At 35.1% G+C, this 19371-nt stretch overlaps 1 protein-coding gene across 8 annotated transcripts in view; it reads right to left on the reverse strand.

Annotated features, from left to right (window-relative positions):
• Positions 1 to 5260: 5260 nt before the first annotated feature.
• LOC105227911 (transcriptional activator cubitus interruptus) overlaps positions 5261 to 19371 on the reverse strand; it is an 84778-nt gene continuing 70667 nt past the window's right edge. For 5 of the 8 annotated variants that reach the window (XM_049460108.1, XM_049460115.1, XM_049460112.1 and 2 more), the window contains 3 exons: positions 6195 to 6350; positions 5979 to 6131; positions 5261 to 5910 (listed from right to left, as the gene is read on the reverse strand). The gene's annotated coding sequence lies outside the window, so the exon portion shown is untranslated. Of the gene's footprint in view, positions 5911 to 5978; positions 6132 to 6194; positions 6518 to 13345; positions 13860 to 19371 lie in introns of all 8 variants that reach the window. The other 3 variants (XM_049460111.1, XM_049460110.1, XM_049460109.1) reach the window with 3 other exon arrangements.

The following is a 19371-nucleotide window of genomic DNA, read 5'->3' on the forward strand; positions in this document are numbered from 1 at the left end:
CTTCTTCTTCAAAACGATGTATCTATTGACAAAAATAGAAAACAGCTGATTCCGTACGGAACATGCGATCAGTTTCGCATTTTGCTTAAGCAAATGACGTTTGACAAAACTTAACGAAACTTGATGTTATGCACATTATAGTTGCAACATACAATTTGTGTGTATTCGGACAGTTGCTTACGCTGGCTTAAGCTAGCTTATTCACATTATAGTTAGCCCTTTAGGCCTTTAGTCGTTGGCGAGACAGCAACGAATCAACATCGTGCTTAGACATTAAAAAGACAAACCAGAAATTATGCTTTGAAAAGACATTTCGAATATTTTCACAATGATTTAAAAAAAAACGGAATGAAGAAGAAAGACAACGTCTTTTTAATAAAGAAAGAAAAATTTGTTTGCAAAGAATTAAAGGGTGGTTAACGGAAACCGAGGGTTTGGAGGATATAGGCTGTTCAAATAAAAAATTAAAAACAGAAATTTCATGCTTAATTAGCTTTGATATTGTAAAACAAGGCAGATATTTTGCTGATGGGGTATTTGTTAAACAAATGTGTACAAAAATTTTACAAAAATTGGAACATAATATAGAATTATTTGAAACTATTCCTTTATCCCCACGAACTGTAGCGCGACGTACTGATGAATTAGAAATGTGCATCGAATCAGCAATATTGAAAAAGATTAATGATTGCAAACTTTTTTCTATATGCTTAGACGAAACCACCGATATTAACGATCTTTGTCAATTAGCTATATGCTATATATATATATCGAACCGTAGATATAAATTGCGAAGTAACTGAAACATTGTTTTCTCTTGAAGCGTTCTATGGAAATGTGACGGGAAAGCTTTTGTTCGATGTCGTTAACGAAAAGGTTTTTTCAGTTGTTGACATCAATAAATTTGCGGGAGTGTGTACAGATGGTGCAAATGTCATGACTGGAAAATATGAAGGCTTTTAATAAGAATATCCCATAAAAATATCATTATTGATAATTTTATCACAGAAATATCATAACGTGTACATATATTTTCGGAATTTGAAGCAGGCAAATGCAAATTATTTTTATAATTTTTATTATATTTTTATGTATGTAACTATGTATGTTACATAACATACATAAATCCAAATGAATTTTTGAATGTTTTATTTAAGTTTGTATCTATGCACGTATGTACACTGTATATGCAATACCTTTTTTTATGTTCTCATTGAAACGCAATAAGTGATAACTTTTTTTTCAATTCACGCAATTTCCGACTGGGATGCTCATGTTCGCTTGTGCTCACCAACACAGTCACAGTTTAACTTTTGCCGACCACTGTAGTAAATTCACGTGAAGTACTAGGCACCCATAACTACGCAGTAGGGGTGTTGCCCAAGTAAAAACTCGAATAACTCCGCCATTTATGAACCGATTTAGAAGAATGAGGTGTCGTTGGAAAGCTTATCGCTTGAAGATTATTATTTTATTTATTATTTTTTTATTTTATTAATAATAGAAAAATTTGTTTTCTTATCGGTCACCACGGTCAAAAGGTGTAACATGAATTAATATCAAAGAAAAAGAAATACTGCATGAATAAAATAAATAAATAATTATAATTGCATAAATTGATACAAAATGCTATGCAATAGCTTTACCGCGGCAGTCCCCGAGTGCCACACGTCTTTTTTTATATGCTTTGAAATTGTTTCAAATTTTTTTTTAAATCAGTTGTGTCGATAAACAAACGTTGCAATAGGAGGCTAGAAGATTAAGCTGGAGTATAAAGTATATCAACTTTTGACGAACACATAAGTGAGATAATTAGTGTGCGTCTACTATGCGTTATGTTACGACGTCTACATCAACAAAATCTGCAGTGCCAGCAAGAAAAAAACTTTCAAATTGACAGGTGTGCAATGCTGTTATTGTTAAGTATTATTTCGATGCATTGTATAACAGCACGTTAAAACCCCTTCCTTTCTTTTATTTTGCTTCGATATAATAGAATTATTAATACAGGATATATTGCTTAACCAATTTAATTAGTAAAGGTTATATTGATATACCCTTTTTAGGACTAATTTGGTTTTTTAGTGTTGTACTGTGTTTAACAAAATACAAAAAAAAAATTTATTTTAACTATTATATCGATAAGCATGGATCGGTATTCATATGTGTATATGAAAACCAATAAATATACATACCTAAGGACCCTCGACATTTGGGTGTAAGTAACCGGAACGGACCCAGATTTTTATCAGGCCAAGTCGTGTCAATCGTGGAGTTGCGCTTCACGAAATTACTACAGGAATGTTTCCTACATCTACAACCACTGCAACCTAGGTGAAGGGGCTAGAGTTTACGTCGCCACTGAACAATGTCTAATCATAGAAAATTTATCTCTAAAATTACATTTTCATAAAGAAGGGAAAGTTGAATCGGCAGAGTGTAGAACATGAGGAAGGATAAAATGGCATTTGAGCATTATCACTACGAATGTTCGGACTTCAGCTGGTCTTCCACTGCTCCCAATGTTTTAAAATAAGGCGTCAGTTGGGTAATATGGGCTGTTTTTTTTTGAAATTTTTTTCATAGAAGTTTTTATTCTACAATAAAACTTTTTCCACTCCCCAATCGATGACGATGGAGCAGACGTTCCATTACCCGACCATGAAGAAGTTCGAATAGCAATTGCTCGCCTGAAGAACAACAAAGCGGCAGGGGCCGATGGATTGCTGGCCGCGTTATTCAAACACGGCGGCGAAGAACTGATAAGGAGCATGCATCAACTTCTTTGTAAAATATGGTCGGACGAAAGCATGTCCAACGATTGGAATTTAAGTGTGCTATGCTCAATCCATAAAAAAGGAGACCCCACAATCTGCGCCATCTACCGTGGGATAAGCCTCCTCAACATCGCATATAAGCGTATTGTGTGAAAAATTAAAGCCCACCGTCAACAAACTGATTGGACCTTATCAGTGTGGCTTCAGACCTGGTAAATCAACAACCGACCAGATATTCACCATGCGCCAAATCTTGGAAAAGACCCGTGAAAGGAGAATCGACACTCACCACGTATTTGTCGATTTCAAAGCTGCTTTCGACAGCACGAAAAGGAGCTGCTTTTATGCCGCGATGTCTGAATTTGGATCCCCGCAAAACTAATGCGGATGTGTAAGCTGACGTTGAGCAACACCAAAAGCTCCGTCAGAATCGGGAAGGACCTCTCCGAGCCGTTCGATACTAAACGAGGTTTCAGGCAAGGCGATTCCCTATCGTGCGACTTCTTCAACCTGCTTCTGGAGAAAATAGTTCGAGCAGCAGATCTAAAAAGAGAAGGTACCATCTGCTATAAGAGTGCGCAGTTGCTGGCGTATGCCGATGATATTGACCTGCCTCAACACCCGCGCCGTTAGATCTGCTTTTTCCAGACTGGACCAGGAAGCAAAACAAATGGGTCTGGCAGTGAACGAGGGCAAGACGAAATATCTCCTGTTATCAAACAAACAGTCGTCGCACTCGCGACTTGGCACTCACCTCACTGTTGACAGTCATAACTTTGAAGTTGTAGATAATTTCGTCTATCTTGGAACCAGCGTAAACACCACCAACAATGTCAGCCTAGAAATCCAACGCAGGATAACTCTTGCCAATAGGTGCTAGTTCGGACTGAGTAGGCAATTGAGAAGCAAAGTCCTCTCTCGACAAACAAAAACCAAACTCTATAAGTCACTCATAATTCCCATCCTGCTATATGGTGCAGAGGCTTTGATGATGTCGTCGTTGCGAGTTTTCGAGAGAAAAGTTCTGCGAAATATTTATGGTCCTTTGCGCATTGGCCACGGCGAATATCGCATTCGATGGAACGATGAGCTGTACGAGATGTACGACGACATTTACATAGTTCAGCGAATTAAAAGACGGCGGCTACGCTGGCTAGTTCATGTTGTCCGGATGGATGAAAACACTCCAGCTCTGAAAGTATTCGACGCAGTACCCGCCGGGGAAAGCAGAAGAAGAGGAAGACCTCCACTCGTTGGAAGGACCAAGTGGAGAAGGACCTGGCTTCGCTTGGAATATCCAATTGGCGCCACGTAGCGTAGAAGAAGAATAGAACTTTTTCCACACATCATGAGGTATAACATGGAGTGCTTAAACAAAATTTTTCGGAATATTTTGATGACATCTGTCGTGGAAATGGCTGGGTGAATGAGATGCGTTTTTCCACTGGCGGATACGATTTCTCATGTTTGGATCATCTGAAATACAAAAACCCATTTTATTCTTAAAAAGTACGTGAATGGTTATCGCGTTTTGAGAAAAACGCGTTTAATGTTTGAGGTGTGCACTCCGAGCGCCATTGGGCTTTTTTCGACACCTTCCAATGATAAAGTGGGTTTCTACATTAATTCCAAAGGTATAAGGGAACAGAAAATTCAAAAAAAACTTTTTTTGAAAAAAGATTATCCTACTGACCCCCGCCCAATTCCAAATTGATGTTCTACAATTATAAAAAAATTCTTTAGCATCGTTTTGATGACTGTATGTGATGCGAGATATACATACGTTCACAGCAGTTAGTATTGGCAGCAATGGAAGTTAAATTGACGGAGGTACTATCTATAAAATTGTGTAACATTCGAGTATAATGCAATTATATTATTATTTATACAGGAATCTTTCAACTTACTCCATTTGGTCATGCATTAATACTAAACACTCTGCCTTTACCACCACCTGTGCCACTGTCTAACGTGTCACCGGAACCTTTTCCTTACTTTTTCGTTGGAGATGCTGCATTTCCATTACGAAGTAATTTAATACGCCCGTTTCCCAAAGCAAATCGAGCACACACGAAGCGTATTTTCAATTATCGACTGTCACGCACTCGTAGAGTCATAGAAAATTTTTTTGGTATATTGACTGCTCGATGGAGAATTTAGAGAATAACGATTGAATGTAATCCAGAAAATTGTGTTCACTTGCATAGCCTCACATATGTAATTTTATAATGTTGAACGATCACAATCGCTGGTATTGTCCGAAGAACTTCATACTTATGTAGATCGAGGGGAAGGAGATAACATTGTTCATGTCGGTGATTGACATCGTGAAAATGATAATAGATAGTAGAGGTCCTATAAATGCGTTTAACTTACGGGAAGGACTTGCTAACTATTTTATCAATGAAGGATTTTACCATTCCAGAACAATGTAGACCTTATCACAAGAGGACCATATGTTTAACCTTAGTAGAAATAATAACTAACTTACTTCATGAATTTAATTTTTCAAAAATCAACACAGGTACATACAAATAAAACTAAATTAATAGTTTAAAAATAATTCATAACTGTATTAAATCTAATTTTATATCTACCTATAAACTACTGCGGCTCCTGTTGCACTTCAAATGCAGCTAGCATAATTTGTTTAATTATCCTGCTTTGCTTCTTTTCACTAATTTTATTTAACATAGAAACCATCAAATTATTGAAGGCTTGTATGGCCGGGTTTGCGGTTGGTTGTTGCTCGGATTCCTAGATGGATGACTATCTATTTTTAAACACCTCAATTGCTTCCATCATTTTTTGGTCAACCTCATTAGTGGATGACACTCGTTTTCTACCCTTTTGGGTGGACACTTGCGTAGAGCAGGACGGTGAAGGCAGCGACGTTGACGTGAAAGGAGTTGGTGACGGTTTTTTGAGGCGGTGGTGGAGGCAACGATACCGAGATAGTGCTTAATGGTGACAAGGACCATAATAGTGATGGCACTTGTACCCCGTGCGCATGTCCTTGTGACAGCAATTGTACTGCGTCAGCTAGTGATGGCTATTGCGATTCGGCCTGAACAGCGACAGCAGGTAGCACTGAACTTATGGTGTTTCACAAAAATTTGGCGAACATCTAACCCTGTAAATTTAATTTTTTATTACAAATTTAACTAAATATGAATATTCACATAATATGCTAAAACTTACGGTCGTGGTACAATGTGTGGCTTCAAAAACTTCATCGAATCGAACAAATGCCACTGCTTAAAAAATGTTAATCTGCTGCCTGAGGGGGCGTTAACCTTTCTTCCCTCCCGTATCGATCCCGAAGTGTTAGCCATCTACAGCGGCACATTTCTCCTTTATAATCATAATTATTTATTATTAACAATATAAACAATTGTCAATAACAAAACAACTTACCATTTGCATTCATTTCTTTCCCAATTTCCTGCCATAAAGCATCTTTTCGGGATTACAGCTTGTAGTATGGACTACTTTTGTTATAAAGCTCATTTTTAGCTTCAATTAGAGCTATTAGTTTTTCATCTTCCATTGTAATTTTCGCACACGTCTTTTCTTTTTTGAATATATATTTTGAATAAATTTTTGATGTGTGTTTTAATGGCGGTTGTTTACATTTGAACAATATTGCTATTACTTAATACTCATATATAGTTTTGTACACGTCTGACTTATCATTTACAATTTTTCATAATATGAAATATCCAAACTGAAATTAAACTCTAAAAATAGTTTATATATTTATAAAAAAAAGCATTCGACTCTGATTTTGAGTTAGTTTAAGAAAATTTCAAAGATATTGAACGAACTGACGCGTCGACAAAGCGTCACAACATTGTGTTGTTGGTATAAAATCCGAGCTGTGCTTAAAAAAACAAAAGAACGGACGCCGATTGTTAGCACTTCCCTTGCCACTGTAACAACTTCGCCTACAAGCCAGCGTAAATATGTTTGTCTCTGTATGAGCTTGCATACATATCGTCGTAGGTTTTTGAGCCGCGGAAAATATGTTAGATTTGTAACATTTTTTAAATGGACAAGAAAATACTCTTCAAAATACTTCTGTACTGGGAGAGTTCATGTTTGACTCCAATCTTCTTTATTAAAATTTCTTTTCTCAATACATTTCTTAATTCTAATCTCTTAACTATGTATGTATAGACGTTATGCTGTACATATATATGTGGAAATAAGAATTATATAATATTTTTATTGGATACTTCAGATACCAACGCATTGATATTTTACAACTGTTTAGAATCACTGTGTGACTTAATGCATCTAACGCACTTATACACATACATACGTACACACCATAGATACTCGTACTCTGTTGCTGCTTGTGTGCATTAGTATTTGGAGTATTTATGTTTGTATATTCCCTGCCAACCACGGCTACCCGCTTGAGACAAATATTCCAATACAACTACACATTTTTTCTCTATACACTAACACCAACGCACATTTGCGGGTTATTTTTTGTTTGCCTAAATGCGATGAAAAAAGTTTCTTTCATTTCTTGATTTATTTGAATGAGTGCGAAGGAGAAAACATAATTGTCAATAGTGACAATAGATAATTCCAAAAAGGGTAATAAAAAAACGATTGAAAGACGCATGTCGTTCGTGATCGTACCATCGTAAAGGAGACTCGTACAACAAGAAGGTAAGTAAATGAATTTTATGTGATTTTTTAACAATATTTTGAAAATAATTACTTCATTTATTTTTATAGCATTGGAAATCAGAACTGAATTGGAAGTAGCAGCAGCAGCTATGTATATCATCAGAAGCGGCAAATATCAATTGTTAAGTAAGTATGTGAAAAAAGTGGAGTGCGCAGTCCAAGATAATACGTAAAAATAAATACATACATACATATGTACATATGTATTTTATGCGTTTAAGGCGGCCTGCGCAATCCAATATAATATGTGAAAACTAATGTTTGTTTTATATTTTAAATGATCAAACAATATTTTCTTTTCTTTCAGATGTTATTATTATTTTTATTTAATTATTCTTTCTTTTCAGATTTTATCACTATTTTTATTTAATTCATCTTTGCTTGCAGAGAAAATTCTATTTGTATTTAATATATTTTATTTTTTCAGATAATATTAATCTTTTCTTTCAGATATTTTTATCATTTTATACAATTAATCTTTCTTTTTCTTTTAGATACAAATTCAATGTAATTATTATTTATTTTCAGGTTTTATTACCTTTACTTTATTTTCAGGTATTTATATTTTTTCACTCTTTTATTTTCAGCTATTAATAATCCTTTCTTTAATTAATTTTTTTTCAAATGAAATTATTATTGTTAATTAAATATATTGTATAAATGTAAATATATATTAAAAGTAATAAAATTAATAATTTAAAAATTAAAAAGTTTTCTTTGAAATTTTAATAAATTTTTAAAATAGGAATTAAAAAATGCAACCCTACATCAGCTGTTTAAAATACAACCCTGCATCAGATGTTTAAAATGCAACCCTGAATCAGCCTTCGATTGGGGATATTAGAGCAGGACAGATATACTTTTTATATGACACTGCTGAATGAGCGCAACAAAGATGTATGATCACATGTATATGTACGTGAGTAGGTAAAATATCTGCCAGGCTTAAGAAACATTCTATATGTTTACCACCACGTTTACCACCATGTTACCCGCTGATTATCTGGTGTTTTGCCCGCTCATGGTTGGCAGGGTTTATATTAGTTTTATGTACACATATACTAGTTTATGAGTTTTATTAAATGATTTTCACATTTTTATGAGCAAGTTTCATATAATATTACAATTTTGCTGCTTACTATTGCACTTGCCATTAAGTGGACTGTATTTTCTTTTTATTTAATTTATTTTTTTACATGTGTATGTTTATGTATTAATGTACTTATGTACTAATGTACAAATATAATTTTCTATATATAATTCTATCTTAAGAAATAAAAGTGTCATGTTCATATTGTATTTATGAACATTTTGCCAGGGGCCAAAGTTGTGTTTCAACTTTACTCGTATATTATGTTTTATTATTTTTTTTTAATTACGTCTAACTGGAATTTCAAATGGAACAGTCACAGTTCTTGTTACACATTTTGATCTTATATATAAAACTAGCGGGCCCGGTGCCTGCTTCGCACGGCAAAACAAAATAAGAAAAGAAACACACTTGTTTTTAATAAAGTTGGTTTTGTTCCCTATTATTCAACTTTTAATTCTAGTTTCTTACAATCTTAGAGTATGTATCACTTAAAGTATCTTAGAGCTCTTTCGTAGAAACATTTTTGGTTTTGCCATGAGTTGTTGTGTAGATAAAGAGAACTGAAGGCTTGCCAACTACTGGAAACTGTAGTCTTTTGAATTCAAAAGGTAAATCTGATGGAATCATTAGAATGCGTGGAATCAATACATCTTCACCTTTAAACTTCCCCTTTAAAATTGTTGCTTCGATCAAATTGTTCATGACCTTTTTAACCGCTAATCTTGTCCCATTACATAATCGTGGTTGATTTATATTTCGAAGCATAATAATGGAAGCACCCACTTTCAATTGTAAACGATGAGGTGGAAATCCGGGTAAATCCAATGAATTCAAAAATTCTGTCGGATAATTAACAGCGTCGTCTTGATTCGTAACCGTGCCAACTGATTGATATGTTACAACCACGCTAGGAACATGGGTTAAAATGTCTGCATTCGTTTGACCAACGTCTTTATTTTTTGCGGCCAGTATAGCTCTTTCAGCCAACCCATTATGATTGCGATAATTTTCTGGAATATTTGGAAAAACACTTGACAGCAATTCTTTTTTTGTTGGTGCAATATTACAAAAGTTATCTGGTAAAGTGATTAAGCCAGTTTCACGATCAACAGCAAGTTGACCATTGCCTATTGCCAACAGTTGCCTTGAAAATGTGTCGGCCGTTGGATCGTTTTGAATTTGTACTCGCACATTTGTAGTCAAATTGAGTATTTTTACATGTCTCCATAAATAAGATGACTTTAAACATGCTTTTAATTCATCTGCTGGTGTTGAACGGGGAATCACAGGCAATCACCAGCCAACAGAATCAAAGCGCCACCAAATATCTGTTGATCATTACTACGCAAGTCGTGCAATGTCCTGTATAACGCTTCCACTGATTTCTTATGGGCCATTGTACATTCATTCCACACTTTTAATTTGCATTGTTGCAGACTTTGTCCATTCCCGAATTTTTGGAAACATTACAGATGGGTTTTTCATTTACATTCATATTCAGTGGTAATTTAATTGCAGAATAGGCTGTCCGACCACCATCTAATAACGTCGCTGCTATTCCAGATGATGCAAGTGCCAATGCAGAAATGTTTTGCCAGTTCCTCCTGGGGCGTCTAAAAAAACATTCCTCCAGTTTCGTTTCGTACTGATTCCATTATGGTATCACATGCGTGTCTCTGTTCTGGAGATTCAAGTTTATAAATGTGGTCAACTCATTCAAATCACATTGTTTTTCACGGTTTATTTCTTGATTGAATGCATCATGCATTGGTCGATTTGGAGCTGCCAAACCCAATTGTGTCAATGCTTTATTTGCAATTACTAAACAAATATCTTCAATGATAATCAATGCCTCATTAAACATTTCAAGTGTAATAATTAAATAGTTCTTTCCTGCAATTCGGCGCATTCGATGCAAAATGTCTTCGGTCATAAAATCCTTAAAATTTTCCCATAATTGCAGTGGATCATATGGAAAACATGTTGAAATAATAATAGCAAATAATGTTCGTATTTGATGAGGAGAACCTGTTGCTGATGCTTCCCTCAGTGTCGCATCCCAGTGATTATCATCTTGCTGTAAATGCAATTCCTGACATGCTTGACGAAAAGTGTGACACCGTTACCTCTTTTCAAACTCAAAAAAGATGTAGGCCCACGAACATGAATCAATAGACGTAAGTAAAAAAATTCAGCATGACTGGGATGCACTGTGTAGAGACGTCCAATGACATCACTTTCAAAAATACCACCATAACCTTGAACTGGTCATCCTTGCTTACGTCTGTTCCATTTCTTTCCAGATGCATTCCAAGTGTAATATGTTGGTACTTGTGAATAAAGCAATGTTTTAGCAAATTGATTATTTTGACACAATTCGAAATAATTGTGGTGGTCGCTCTACAAATTGCTGTGCAGTATCAACTGTGAAATATACACGTTGTCCCTTTTGCAAATGTACTGACAAATGAATAACTGTCGGATTTTGATCATGAATTGGGAACGATAATATTCTCCAAATTGCTACGGATACCTTCCCATTTGATATTGTGTTATTTCATCATTTCGGTTCTCTGCAACACCAAATACAGCCATGTCGCTGCCTTTATTTACATACTTGCAGATATATTAAATCGATTTAGCAGAATTGCAATATTCTACATTGATATGAGCTTTGAATGCTTTTGATAGTATTGGCGAAAAGGGGACAACCCACCTATTATGAACTGTAATATCTAGATTATTGACTTGTAGATTTATTGATTTGCCATTATCATCTGTAGAGCGTCGGCGATACAGTGGGTAACCATCTTTTCCATTAATTGTCTCGGAAATCAAATCTCTGGGATACCCCTTCGTGCATTTCCCACCTTTCATACATGGCCAATTAATATTTATAACACCACATGGTCTATGAATCATACTTTTTGTAACAACATCAAATAAACCTGGATCGATTTCCTGATCAGGAATTTCTGCTGAGATGATGTCATCTATTTGATCGCTTGTTATTTTGTTGACTTACCTTATCAAAATATGGGCATGTGGTAATCCGCTCTTTTGCCATTCCACCGAATACATCCAACATCGAATTCGCCGAAAACTTGATTTTTAACAATAAAATCCATCAATGACTTCAGCTTCTGTCTAAATACTCGTCCAGTTATGTCATGACGGTCTGTAGAAGATTGCCCTTCATATAAATATTGCTTGATTTCGTCCCATTGTGGATTACATGTAAATGTAATAAACAAATCTGGTCGACCATACAAACGAACATAGCAAATGGCATCTTGTGCATATTCATGCATGTGCCTTGGACTGCCTGTGTAACTTGCTGGTAAAATAACAACTTGTCCAACATTGTCAACATTTCCATCATTATTGATTGCATCGGGGAGATGTATATACTCTTCTGATCGCAACTTCCGTTGATTGAATTGAATAAAGTTCAAACGCTCTGTTTCGATCTTTGCATACATGTCTACGACATATTGATGAAAGAGTCTCCGACATTTCAAAATATGATTTTCCTGATTTTGCCGCATCATAATGCTATGTGCATAACCACAAACTTATGCAAACTGTAATCAATTGCGTGATTATATCTAAATCCAGCACCAACAACAACAAACAACATTAACGTAGATTTGTGCGGCACGCCTTTGAACATTTTGATTAATACTTGTTGGCCTACGATCTGAACCCGATCTTGCAACACGTTCCCTTGTATTTGCAATCTCTAGTTCTCGCTGTTCTTGCGATTGATTTTCCCTTTCGTTTGATCTATTTTGCGTTCTACGCGACCGACGTCCAATGTCAGCTCTTGCTCTTCGTGGCATTTTTAGAAGAAACTAAACTAAAGATAATAAAGAACTTCAGTAATAAATTGATGAAATCCAGCAAATTCTGGACTCGAAAAGCTGAAAATGTGTCCAAATTAAATTAAAAATTGGCCAAAAAATCGAAATAATTTTTGTCTTACCGTTCGGAAGCGAAAATGAAACGTTCGAGATCGTCTGCACTCGAAAAGCACCAAAAAGTGACGAAAAGACACTGCTGAAAATGTGACAAAATTCAATTAAAAATTGGCGAAAAAATCCAAGTAATTTTTAGCTCACTGATCGAACATTGAACAAAAAAAATTCACTCAATTTTTTAATTTTTTTCACAAAATATCAAATTTGTGATTATGTCACTTGTAACAATCAGAACACTTGTTTAGCAAAACAATCGATTTTTATCTCAGTAATCATTGTTTTTTTTTTAATTTTGTTTAACAAAATATTCAAATTAAAACGATGATTAGAACGAAAATTAATTTATTTTTATCAAAATACTCACCAAAAAACGCGAATTAATATTTTCAAAAATCGATTATGATAAGAACAATCACCAATGACGTCCAAAGAGAAAAGAGAAATGATAACAAATTGATATTTGCATCACTCCGTGCAATGGTCTCCAATATACAAACGACCAAAATGTATTCAATACTAATAAATGCTGTATGCGGTACAAAAAAAGCCTGCGGCAAAAACACACTCACTTCACATACGCACCGCACACACATGCGTTATCGGATTTCAACCAAACTTCATATAAACCATATATGGGCCACTGCCTACGTAGTGTGTATGTTTGGTTGAAATCGCACGACGCGTTTATGATTAGTTCGGCGACGTACATATACGGACTTATTTTTATATATATAGACAGTAATAATTAACGCTATTATTAAAACTAAAGTTAGCGAAACGTGACCACTTACCTATGTGATGAAAATTTATCCTTTTTATTTAAATATTTTCTTTTTTAAGGAGTTCTATTTCCTGTTGTGCAATAGCTTGTGTATTGTTTATTGATGTTGAATCAAAGGGCTTTATTTGTTGTTCTGGGGTATCTTCAATATCTTTAATTCTTTATTAATTTCTGATTATACGTGATAAGATGCTGCTACAGTTACTCCTTCATGTCGGGCTGTACATCATTCTCTTTTTGTCATTATAAATACCTTGACTAGGGATTTCCATATGCATTTGTTGATTGTTATCACATTCTAGATATATCATTGCTTTGCTAAATAATTTGTAAAACCAACGATTTTGAGAAGACAATTTTCTCCAAACATTTTCATTTGCAGAAGGTTTGAATTTACATGCTTCATTTTCTAACTGTTTCAAGGCTGCTACTTCACATAAATTATCAGTCGCAGATTTCCAAGCCCAATTTCCAGAACATTGGTAATGATTCTCCGAGTTAGTAGAACATTTATCTAGATCTACCTAATTTATAAGTGAATATTAATTTGATTCAAACTTGAATATTAAATATTCTGATAATCATATTATCTTTGTATTTTATTGGAAGTGGAATTAATTTGTATACGTTTGACGGTTCATACAATATTAAGAGGATTTCTATGTTTATGACTAACTAGCCTTGAATCAACAATTCAAATTTTAGCAGTCATGGATTTATAAATTTCTTTTAATTCATTACCCGATTGCTTTCCAGGTAGTATTAAATAGTGTGGTAGAATTTTTCTAATAAATGTAATTTCTTTATTCAGTTGTGAAGGCTTTAATAGTTTTGGATTAATGCGACCATGATTTATGTCAATTAAGAGATTGATTATCGATGTTTGGATTTCTTCACATTCGTCCATAACTATTCCTATTGAAATGGTTAATATTTGAAACATCAGGGTCATTTGCTCAGCGTTTTAATCTTTTATTGGTTCGCTATAAAATTTACTAAGTTGTTCATCATTTTTTTTTCAAAATGATTGTTAACTGCATCTGTTGTCTTTTTTAATACAATATATTTATGGTGGAATCAACTATTGATGTCTGCTTTTTAAATATTTTTGCTATATCTTTTTGGTTGTCGAAAATCTTTCTAATATTTGATTCCATATTTTCTCGGTCATCAGCATCCATAATTCCAAATAATAGATATATGGTAAATTGAACCAACGAATTCGAATGGTGCTCGCCTTTTTCTATTTTGTTCTTTTATGAACAATTTATTATTTGCCTTAAGATTATTATATCTGTCCTTTAAAGTTGCAGTAACCATTATACAGGTATCTTCGTAATAAGTTAATATTTTGCATTGATTTTCTAGTCTATTAATAAATTCTTCTAGTTTATGCATCCGAATAATAAGTACCTAGTTCGTAATATACTATTAAGTTTCATTTTGAATTTATTATCTCCATTTTAATAATCGATTCCAAATATATTGCTGTGTTATTTTTTAGCGTAGTCACTGAAGCTCCTGGCTTAGCTGTATCATTAATGTATGTATAATGATTTAGCTTGTGTTGCTAGTCTGAGCAACGTTAAAAACTACATCATCAATCTGCTTGTTCTACTCGACTGTTCCGAGTTGGCAATTATTCTTGAAGTAAATAAACTTGTATCCTGATTTGGCTCCTCTGTTCTACTGCTGTTTGTTGTTTTCAGTTGGCACAATTTGTGAACGGGCCGTTTAAGTACGCCATTTTGTAATTTTAAAGTTACAACTCTTATATTTCCATCACTTGCCGGATGAGTTTTAATAATTTTACCTAATATGTAGCCACTTGGTTTGGTTTTCCATTTGATTCGTTGTTGCAAGATTACAACATATTCACATTCCCATCCACCTATCTAATGAACTTATTTGTGCATCATTAATTGCCTTAGGACAATCTATTATTGGACATCCTATTAAAAATGACTAGGTGTTAAAACATCCATATCGCCTATACTATCTATCGCAAATAGAGGTCGTGAATTTAGCACTGCTTCAATCTGTGATAGTAAAGCAATCATTTCTTCAAATGTCAATTTACTTTCACCTATCACTATTTTTAAATGATATTTAACTGATTTGACTCCTGCCTCCCAAAGGAGGAGCTGCCGGCGGCCCAAAATGCTATTGAATTTTATCTGATTCTAATATTGGGGCTACGGTTGAATTTTTCTTGATTACCATTTTGAAATCTAGGTCTAATCTTCTACAAGCTCCGACTAAATTTCTTCCATTGTCCGTTCAGTATATATGCTGACTTTTACCTCTTCTATCAAAAAATCTTTCCAAAGCAGCTGTTCGGTTGTTAAATCACTTACTGCTTCTAAATGAATAGCTTTTGTTGCCATACAAACAAATACAGCTATGTATCCTTTAAAAGCTTTTTGTCCTCTTCCTTTTGAACTTTTCATATGAATCGGTCCGACATAGTATAATATATACCAACGTGTGTAAATGGAATTGACATAGATAAAATAAGATAAGATAAATGATTGAGGAATGCACTGCGACCTTAAGTCTATTGTGCCCTCTCCTAACTCACAGGGACTCGCTTAGCCCCAGCATATTGATGAAGTCCAATATCCTGCTGGGTGCTAGCGAGGCGATGTGATCCCTATCCGGAAACATAGATCCAAGGGCCTTCGATCTGCGCCTACAGACTGCGTTGCAGTCGATTAGCAGGTGCTCCGGGGTTTCAGGCTCCCTGTCATAGATACTCGAAGTTCTGGAAGATTTCCCATAATTTGTTTTGCTATTTCTTTGCGGTATCGTATGCATCGACTACAAGTTTGAATTGTGTTTTTTATGGAATTCTTTAATCCAATAATCCAGTAATACCTTCTAATCATTGTTTCCATTAACTTGTTTGCTCCATGCAAGGTTATTTTATGTATATTTTCAATTATTTATTTATTTACAAGAATATTGAAACTATAACTACATAAATTACAGAACAATATACATATAAAGTAGAAGCTATGGCATATGAGGCCTTAAGCTAATATGAATGTAGGTATATACAGTAGTGCAAATAATTTATGCTGCGAAATAATAGTATGTTCATATTTCATTATATATATTACAAAACTTTAAATAATTTATTAGTGTTATTAAGTTATTAAACGAGGGGTTTTTGAGTAGCTCTGAAGGTTTTTGAGTTTGGAAGTGAAAGTCGGTAGGCGTCGAAGAATGTGCATGTATCAAGGATGTGTTGGGTACAGATTGTTTGATTATTGCAAAATTTACAGATGTTGGAGAGGCTTTTGTCAATTAGGTGTTTATGTGTGAGACTATTGTGTCCTAGGCTTAGTCTTATAATTTCTGTTTGGTCTTTTCTAGTCAGAGAGGTTGTACTGATTTTTAAGTAGTCGTTGATTGTCTTGGAGTTTGGTAATATGTTTGAGTACCATTGATTGTTGTTGTCATTTTGGTGTTTTTGGAGGAAGTGTGATTTTAAAAAGCATTTTATGTCCTAGAAGACTACATTGGATGTAATTGTGAGTGGTGCGTTTATAGCATTTTTAGCTGATATGTCGGCACATTCGTTGCCGGGTAACTGTACGTGACCTGGGATCCAAATTAAAATTAATTTTAACTTATTTAGTTTCTCTAGTAGAGACCTACGAATTGAGTTGGAATAGAAGTCTTGGTTGTTTTGGTTTTTTATTGAGTCAATAGAAGAGAGGGAGTCAGTGCAAATTGCAAATTTGCCTGGTAACTTTGTGGCGTATTTGATACCTTCGTAAATGGCTATTAGTTCGGCAGAGAAATTTGAGCTGTAGATGAGTAGGTGTGCGATTTTTACAATTTTTTTGTTTTGAATTATGCTGTAGCTAACTTTGGTGTTGATTCCGTCCGTGTATAGGAATTTGAAATTACGGAGTTTTTCGATAATTGTGTAAAATTGCTTTCTAAATACTAGTGGAGGAGTAACGTTTTTTTTTTTTTTTGAAATGGGCTAGATTTGTGTTTATTGTTGAGTGATCCAGTTTCCAGTGCGGAGTTTTTGAGGATTTTTGGATAGGAGCATGGGAAGAGGGGAGTAATCGTTGATTATGACCGATTTTATAAGTGTAGCTGTACTAAAATCTCTATTGGTGTTCAACGGTAGGATATTGGCCTCGGAGTTAAGGGATATGATTGGGGTTGTTTTGAAAGCGCCAAGGGCTGTGCGTATGCTAGAATTGATGATTGAATTCAGCTTTCTTGTAGTCGATTTTGGCGCGTATGCGTATAGGTATATGCCGTAGTTGATTTTTGATATAACCACCGCTTTTACTGCTAATAGTAATGACACTGTGTTGCAATTGTATTTTGTACTTGCGAGTCATTTTATGATGTCGAGTCGTTTTTTAAGTGCAGATACTAGGTAGTCGATGTGACTATTCCATTTGTATCTATTATTAAATATAAGTCCGAGTATTTTTAGGTGGTTAACGGAGCTTATGTTGATGTTGTTGCAGAGGGTGTTAACCTGGCAGTTGGGCTTTTTACATGTGTGGATGTGTTTGCATATTTGTAGTGATAGTTGGGCCCCTGAATATTGGGACCAGTTGGTTATGTCGTTATGTAGGTTGCTGAGATCTATCGGAGTGTTTTTTGATCTGTTCAATTTTTTTATAATAATGAAGTCGTCAGCGTATGCCAGGAAGTTTAATTCCTTGTGAAGGGAAATGATATTACTAAGCTTATTGTAAGCAATGAGGAAGAGTATAACGGATAATGGTGATCCCTGTGGGATACCATTCTGTAGGGGATATTGTTGAGAATAATGTGAATTTATTTTTATTTTGATAGTTCTGTTGGTCAGATAATTCTTTATGTATCGGAAAATTTTTGGGCCGATATTTCGAAGTCTAAGTTGGTCCAAAATGGAGTGTAATCCCACTTTGTCTAAGGCTTTGGAGAAGTCTAGAGAGACGATTGATAGGTGTTTTTTGGCCGATAGGGATTGAGTGATCTGATAGTCTAAATATATTAGAAAATCCGACACTGATTTTCCCTTCCTGAACCCCATCTGATGACTATGTATGAGTTTGTCTGTGGCGACAAACCACTATAATCTATTGGCGATGATCTTGTCTAGTACTTTTGAGCAGCACGGATTGAGAGAAATAGGTCGGTATAATTTAATTAAGTTTTATCGAGATCTGGTTTTAGTATGGGGATTACCGTACTATTTTTGTATATCTGCGATAAGTATTGATTGAATATATTGTTGAATAGATCAAGGAGTCGGTGTTTTACGGTTTTTGGTAGATGTTGTAACATTTGGTAAGATATACGGTCAAGACCGGGTGTTTTGCCTTTGAGTTTATTTAGTGCAATGTCTAACTCCAAATATGTAGCTGAAGGAAGCAGATTTCCTGGGTATTAGGGTGTATGTCCCTTTCAGGTTGTCTTGTTTACATTGCTGAAATGTTGACGAGAAGTTACGGTTTTGTGCTTCTTTCGACCAAAATTGTCCAAATATATTCGCAATTTCCGCTTTTTCTGTAGTTGTATTTCCATTTAACAGTTGGGTATCGATACAATGAATTGACGATCTGGGTTTTAGTCCGCAGAAGGAGCGAATGGTTGCCCATACTTTTCCTGGTTGTGTGTGCGGATTAATATTTGAAGTGAATTGACTAATGGAGGATGGAGTCATGTGTAGAAGTTCACACAAGTGAGGAAAGTTCTCTGATTGCCATTCACTTGGGAGTGGCCAGAAACGATTCTTTTACATGTGACTCAAGCAGCTCACGACTTCCGGTCTTTGACCAAGTATCCTCTGGGTAGCCTAAGAACATCCGTTTGAAGGCGAGCTAACGTGAGAAGGCGAAACATCCCCTGCATAGGGTTGTGCGCTGGGTTTGGGACCCGCCACGTAAAAAAATCACCCCCAATGAAAATCAACTATAAGCCTCGGATGAGAAACCCCCCTTTCGATGACGACCATGGCAAACGAAATAAGGACTACGATTTGAGGGCATGCACCTGGAATGTCCGGTCCCT

The sequence above is a fragment of the Bactrocera dorsalis genome, chromosome 6 (genome assembly GCF_023373825.1).
Source record: "Bactrocera dorsalis isolate Fly_Bdor chromosome 6, ASM2337382v1, whole genome shotgun sequence".
NCBI lineage: Eukaryota > Metazoa > Arthropoda > Insecta > Diptera > Tephritidae > Bactrocera > Bactrocera dorsalis.